Raw genomic sequence first — 8005 nt, 5'->3', positions numbered from 1 at the left:
AATAAACAACAACAACAGCAAAAATCATGGGACATTAAAATAAGAAGTTTTGCTCTTGGATGGCCTCCGGACTTTGAACCAGCAGAAGGTCCCTTCAGGTTGGGCCACTTGGGGAACTTGAGCTGTTTGGGCATTGCCTCAGCTGACTCCACAGTCCAAAGTGTTAGGTGTCCTCCTGAACACTCAGGTTCAAAAACACCCTTTACATTGAATCCTGTCAAATCACCAGTTTGTTTTTAAGTTAAAAAAATGATTAAATGTTGGCAGTTTATTTGGGCCAAACTACACATGAGGTTTTAATTTTCATGCTTTTTTTTTCTAGAAGAGTTAATTTCTAAGAGTTAACTTAGGAGGCGTCTGGGTGGCTCAGTGGGTTACGTGTTCAACTCTTGATTTTAGCTCAGGTCATGATCTCATGGTTCATGGGATTGAGCCCCACGCGGCGCCTGCTTGGGATTTTCTTTCTCTGCCCCTCCCCCTGTTTGTCTCTCTCAAAATAAATAAACTTTTTAAAAAAGGAATTGGTATCCTGAATATTATGAGAAGGAAAATATTATATATGAAGCAATGGCTGAAAGTTTAAGTGAATAATTTATAAATAAGGAAAATAACCTCAGAGAAATAGAGATCATTTGTCCACATGCACAGAGCTGGGAAATAGATAATTAAGGGAACCTACAGCTGGCTAAATCTGAAACCCATGAACTTTTCATGAAGTCTCACTGTCCCTTGATTTGTATTCAGTCTAGTAACCTCCTTGGTCAAGTTTAGAAGTGAGCATTCACTGGAGCTGTTGGAAAGCCTTGAGCTTCTCTACAATTATGTAGTTTCTTGAAATTAAAAAAGCATTTCAGTATGTTGTTAGCATTAACAACCATCTTTTTTAAATGTACAAATAAATTATTTTCTTATTAGGGAAGCAAGGCATTTGGAAAAACCAACAAACCAAAAAGTATATGTCGGCCGAAGAGACAAAATGTGGCAGCCGTGATCTCACCACCTGGAGACTAGCACTGTCAACAGTGGGATGTTTGTCCTGATCTCTCTGTGCTCATTTATTTAACAGATATTTATGGAGCACCCACTCTGTGCCATATACTGTACTAAGTGCTGGGGAAGTTTGGAGAACAAGCAGACATAGTCTTTGCCCTCAGTCTAGAGGAGGCCAAAGTCAATCAACAAGTAAACCAACAAATACATTGACTACACGTTGAGATATTGGAAACAAAATGCCATTAAAAAAAGAGGGGAGCTGTGATAAGGAATTCTGGAGTGAGAGAGGAATGAAGAATATGCTGATTTAGACCGGAAGATAAGGAATGACCTTGCTGAGGGGAAGGCATTTCAGCAGAGATAAGAATGGTTAAGTAGTCATGATACAAACTGCCGAATGTCTGGCCAAGGTACAGTCAGGGCAGCGAGGGGGATCAGAACAGGCCACCCCAAAAAAGGTCTGCTTTTGGCATACTGCACATTGAGAGCTGAAGGTGGTTGAGAAACAGCAGATGCAGGAAGAGCTCTCTGACCTCTCCCTTGGTGCCTAAAAGTGGAGCGTAGCTCTCCTGGAAGCAAGGTGCCCTCCCTGTGCCAGGAAGAGGAGCGCTTTCTTACCGTTTTACACAGGGCGTCAACACAAGATGAGTCTGCACAAACAAGCCTTATGAAAACAACATTTTTTTTTTGGTGCTAACTTCCTCCTCGTATTTCCTAGGCGCTTTTTCACACTTTGCTGCTTTTAGCCCCAATCCACTTTTCCTTTGTCTTGTCACCTCTCTGCGATTTATTGCTCTTTGCTGTACTGGTACCCAAGCCCCCAGGTGTAATTGCTTCTTCGGGGTTTTCACTTCTGTCTAGGAAAACACCCATGTATTTTTCTTATAACATTTTTTATTTTTATGTATTTTGGAAGAGAGCATGAGTAGGGGAGGGGCAGAGAGAGAGGGAGAGAGAAAGCCAAGCAGGCTCCCATGAGCAGTGAGATCATGACCCGAGCCGAAACCAAAAGTCAGAGGCTTAACTGACTGAGTCAGTTCAATTCCTGGGCCCCAGCCAAACAACCTGAGAGGGCCAAGGAAAAGTCTCTCCTCCCCTTCAGCAGGAAGGAGGCTGGCACATTTGACAGGCTTTCCAAAAGGAGGAACAGGAGACCAAGATGGCTGGTCTGGAGTGAGGCAGGGCACACGGGCTAGAACCTGTGTCGCACATTTTCATAGGATGCAGAAGAGAGAGAGAATTGTGTCCCATGGGGACATTAATTATACATGTAATTTTAGAAACAAAAAAAAAAAAAAAAGGGAAAATTGTGTGCATCATCACTGTCACTTGTTTTTGTTTGTTTGTTAGTTTTTTCATTATCAATACATAGATGGTGAGTGCTTAGTCTCTGTGCATGAATGTCCTTCCATGGGTAACCCTGCCTGTTCTTTGCTCTCCCACTGCCTTTGTGAGAGAAAAAACTAGGCGACCTATTTCTACTGACATAATATAAATTGGGAAAAAGAAAAACTGCTGCTTTCTTGTACACAGAGCTATGAAAGTAGGTCCCCAGGACTGAGTAAAACCCACACATGGACATTTTCCTTCCTGGAAAATATTTTTTGTTACTGGCCTATCTCCTACCCTCTTTGAAAGCTTAGGCAGAGGACAAAAATCAAATTTGTACAGTGTTCATATCATTAAATTCTAGCACCTTAAAATCACATTATCTACCTCCTCTTATTTTCTTCCAAATCTGCCATAACTCGGTGTTTAATCAGAGCCATACTCTGATTTTTCCAGGAAATTCATATGCCCCCTCTGCCCTTCTGTGGAGGATTTGGGAAGATAGTTTGTTCGCTTTGAATCACTGTGCTCTTGTTGGTCACCGTCAGTGTTTTCCATTGATCACTGAATGGCCACGGGGAAAATGGCATGTGCCAGTGCCGGGATGTGATTGTTACTCCTGACAACACTGAAAATCACAGTATCTGGTCCTGACAAATCCACTGTCACAGGCTCAAGTGTGAAAGACTATGTCTTGAGAGGCAAGTACAACAAAAATGGCTGGCATATTTTGGGTGGTACTTAATGACAAGCTTACCCAAGACAAAGCACAGAAAGAAAACAAGCCAGGGACCATTTTTATACTTGGGTAATTTCCCAGGGTTTGCACTGGCCTCAGAGAAGAGAAATTTCTTTTCAGGTCTGTGCCCTGGAAAACTTGACTTGGTTAGACTGATTAAAAAAAACAAAACACCTCCACATCCTCACACACCCACTCTGAGGGAAACACCGCCTGCAATTTCCACCCAACTGGAATTCCCCACTCGATCCACTTTTTGGTAAAACTGAAATATGAGATGTGACAGGTGGCTCCAGCTCTCGTCCCATGAACCAGAACATTCCATGATTAGTGTTGGTGTGTGTGTATCGGGGGGCAAAATACACTGCAAATTCAGACCAGTCTGATGCTTAAGAGATTGAGTACCATTGTACTGGGCAGTTGTTTTCCCGAATTATCACGAAGGGAGAAAAATCTAATACAATTAGGTTATTGCTGTTAATGGATTTTCTTCAAATCCAACCTGTTTCCTGGTCTTCTGTCACCTGTGAAGAGAGGAAGATATGTGAAATGTGTTTCCTTTTAAATGTTTGTTTATTTAGAGAGAGGGAGAGAGAGAATCCCAAGCAGGTTCAGAGCTGTCAGCACAGAGCCTAATGTGGGGCTTGAACCCACGAATTGTGAGATCATGACCTGAGCTGAAATCAAGAGTCATATGCTTAAATGACTGAACCACCCAGGTGCCCCTTGAAATGTGTTTTATTAAGCAAGTCTGAGGTCCGGAAAGAGGGCAAGTTTCCTTGAGGAAGTAGGGGAGCTGTAAGATTCCCAGCTGGGTCCTTTGGATGCAGCATTTGAATGGATGGATGGAAGCCAGGTATGGCTATTCTTCCCTGAATGGCCTCTCAAAGCATGGGAGACTCTATTTAGTGGGGATAACTTAGAAGCAATGCCAAATACACTTGAAAGTCTTCTTTAGAAAAATTCAGTTGTGGGGTGGTGCCTGGGTGGCTCAGTTGGTTAAGCATCCGACTCTTGATTTCGGCTCAGGTCGTGATCTCATGGTTCATGAGTTCAAGCTTTGTGTTGGGCTCTGTTGCTCTCCCTCTCTGTCTCTCTTGCATTCTCTCTTCCTCAAATAAATAAATTAATAAGCTTTAAAAAAGTTAGACAGTATGATCAGTACTGAATGTGCTTTACTTTTTCTCATGGTAACTGCAAGGACAGGTTGGGCTCCAGACTATGTGCCAGGTGGAGGTCATCTCTGGCACACAGTGGTCTGGGGTTGGCAATTGCAGGGTGGTGAAGCATGAGTGACTCAAACAGAGAGGGTGACCCTGTCAGCAGAGAGGCTTGCTGTCTTCTGCCTGAGTGGATGCTGGGCTCCCTGCTCACCACTCTTTCCTCTTTACTGCCTGTTTCTCCTTTCTTCTGCTTTATTTCTTATCATCTTCTGTTTCCCCATTGCATTATGGCCTCATACAAAGAGTCAGACCTGGTCACCAGAAAACCAGAATGCTTGGGACGCCTGGTTGGCTCAGTTGGTTAAGTGTCCCACTCTTGGTGTGGGCTGAGGTCATGATCTCATGATTTCATGAGTTTGAGCCCTGCCTTGGGCTCTGTGCTGACAATGCAGAACCTGCTTGGGATTTTCTCTCTCTCCCTTTCTCTGTCCCCTCCTGGTCCTGCTTTCTCTGTTGTCTCTCTCAAAATAAACAAACTAACAAACTTCAAAAAAAAAAAAAAAAAAAAAAAAAAAAAAAAAGAAGAAGCAGAAGCAGAAGAAGATGACCAGAATACTCTTTTCCTTCTGGCAAGCCTCCAAAAATTGTGTTTTGAGTTATTCTTAGAGATGTTTCTCTTTTTAATTGGTTTTCCTGTGCTTTTTAAGTCACCAATTCTTGCTTTCTTTTGCTTTGAACTATTAGGTTCTGAGGTAGTCTGGTTGCTTGAGAATTCTGGAGGTTTGCAACCTGGATAATGGAGGTGATGTAAACGAGTTATGTAGCAATAGAAACTAATGGAACAAATGAGGATTTTCATTGTTACTGGGGAGGAAAGAATTTTTAAGATCAAAACAAAATGCCTTAGACACTTGGAATAGAATCTGGATGATGTTTAAATCTTATGTGGTAGGACCAGAGTCCTAGGAGATATTCAGTAGCAGTAATACATTGATTTACATTTTCCTAAGATCCAGAAAATATTAGTTTCAAAAGACTTTGTGAACATCAATTAATTCTTAGCAAAGATAACTTGGTAATGAATTTGTTCCCCTGTTAATAATGGCAACCTTCCATGTGAATTAAACTTCCTCATATTGATGCAACTGTAGGGGAGCAAAATTTGCCTCTTCAAAATGTGTCTCTTTGGGACGTGGGTTATTTTGGACTGTTTTCAAGAAACAGAAGGCTCAGAAAGAACCTTTGACCTTTCCCTTAACTGCCTGAAAGGACCTAGATAAACTTCTCCAGGAAAGGAGCTACCTACCACCATAGAAACTATAGTATAATATGAACTAGGTATGGTAGACAGAAGGAACCTATCAGTGCCTATTCAATCTAAGTTCTCTTTCTGTCCCATTGTTTTTGGATGGCCCAGCAAATGTTTGTTTACCAAACATTGACTCTTTACCTGCCTTCTCTTTATAGCACCAGACCCAGAACCCCTCCATTAGTCCAGAATGTCCTATAAATCTCCTCTTGCCTGACTGTCTTTGAAATCTCTCATGTTTACGTGGATTCCCTGTGTACACGTAATTAAATTTGAGTTTATCCTGTTAATCCATTTTATGTCAATTTAATTCATAGACCAGCCAGAAGAACCTTGAAGGTAGAGGAAAAATTTTCCTCCCCAACACAAATTATCAGTGGTAAAAATATAATCTGAAGCAAAGGAACAGTCACTCTCTCCCCTTCAAGGTCTTCTGACTTACTAAGAATTAAATTGACATGAGACAGATCAATAGAAGAAAAAGCCAAAGTTTTATTACATGCTCACAGAAGACCAGTAATGAAACTGAGACCTAAAGAAATGACCAAGGCAGGCGGGCACTTTTTTACACTTCATTTATATATTTGCTTGTTTCTTTATATTTATTTATTTATTTATTTATTTATTTATTTATTTATTTATATATATATATATTTTTAAAGATAGACTTTTAAAAGTTTATTTATTTTGGGAGACAGAGAGAGGATACAGGGCAGAGAGAGAGGGAGTGAGAGAGAATCCCAAGCAAGCTCTGCACCATAAGCACAGAGCCTGATTCTGGGCTGGAACCCACAAACTGTGAGATCATGACCTGAGCCAACATCACAAGTTGGATGTTTAACTAACTGAGTCACCCAGGTTCCCCTTTATACTTTTTAGACAAAGAGACAATAAATCCCTGATGAACTGACAAGACAGAGAAATTCTAAATGGAATTTGGGCTCTGGTAGTAAAGTCATCAAAAAAAACCAAAACCAAAACCAAAAACAAACAAGGGGTGGTTTAAACTGACTTCTTGGCTTTAAATTTCCCATCTCTGGTGAAAAGCATGTCTCTTCCTCCTGGTATAGGAAGGTACCTTTCACTTGGGAGATTTATTTCCTGCTTTCAGGGGGACAAAGGAGGTTCTGAGTGTCCTTGTTGTATAACTTGTATGTAAAATAGTCAATATGCCAAAGTAGCACCTTGTGGGGGCAGCCTGCCTTTGGCCCTTACAATCATGAATACAGGCCTTAAAATTGAACCTAAACTTCATACCTCCTTGAAGTCTTAGGATCATACTGCTAAATGGGTTTTGATAGGCAATTGAGCACAACATTCTGCTCTTAAGGAAAGGCAAATTGTCCCAAAAAGATCAAAATCAAATATTTATTAAAGTTTCTGGAGAAAGTTTGCATAACCTGAGGCAAAATGTAAGTTCTTGGGCTTTTGTTATATTTCACAAAAAATGGAAACTGAGTTATTTTCAGAATGGTTGAATTTATCTTGTCCATATAATAGTTTGTGATGTGTTTGCTGGTTAATAACATGTGATATAACATGGAGTCTACAATAATGTTAATTTGAGGTATCTTTGGAATTAGTTTTTTTTTTTTCCTACTAGTTATAAGATTTTTCAAAGTATTATACTCTGGATTTAGGACAAGTTTATGAAGCACAGAGTATGGTATGAAGAGGCTAGCATTTTGAATTCATCACCTGGATTCAAGTGCTTTTCCCTGCCATTTAATCCCTTGGGCAAGTCCCTTAGCTTGGACTTCAGCTTTCTCATCTGTACGATGGTAATACTAATATGTGCCTTAATTTTTTTAACCAGTTGTGTGTGTGTGTGTGTGTGTGTGTGTGTGTGTGTGTGTGTGTGTGTGAGAGAGAGAGAGAGAGAGAGAGAGAGAGAGAGTAAGTGTGTGTGTGGCTTGAAGGCTTGAAGGTAGATTGTATAAAGAAGGGCTTTGTAACAAGTTCCTATTTCTATTGTATAAGGAAGTTCATATAATTTGTCTCATAGGAAGAAACTGCAGGTTTGTTGTTAATTTCATTCAATTATGAGGTGCTCGTCTCCAACACAAGTGATACTTAAACAAGTTTAAAAAAATGAAGGGAGAAGTATGTGCACAACATTCCTGGTAGGTGAGACTCAGGCTGTCTTCCTATCATGCCATCAACACAGCAGCCCTAAGCACTTGGTGACACTGTTAATGCATCACTGTGCTCATTATCTCAATGAATCCTCCCAATGAATCTGCAGAATTGTGAGTCATTATCCCCATTGCAAGTGATGTGACTGATGCTTCGAAAGATAGGGAACCTTGCCAAACCTCATTAGTAACCAAAAGAAAAATTTGAGTCAAGAGATTTGGGTTCTAGAATCCATGCTTTCAATAGTTGATAATTTTGCCTTTGAGCTCACAAGTCATTGGGTTTAGGAATGTTATCTTCATTGGTCTATCTCTTCTTCCAGAACTGCTGGGATTA

Source organism: Leopardus geoffroyi, chromosome A1, assembly GCF_018350155.1.
Source record: "Leopardus geoffroyi isolate Oge1 chromosome A1, O.geoffroyi_Oge1_pat1.0, whole genome shotgun sequence".
Classification (NCBI taxonomy): domain Eukaryota; kingdom Metazoa; phylum Chordata; class Mammalia; order Carnivora; family Felidae; genus Leopardus; species Leopardus geoffroyi.
This window is presented reverse-complemented; position numbering follows the sequence as displayed.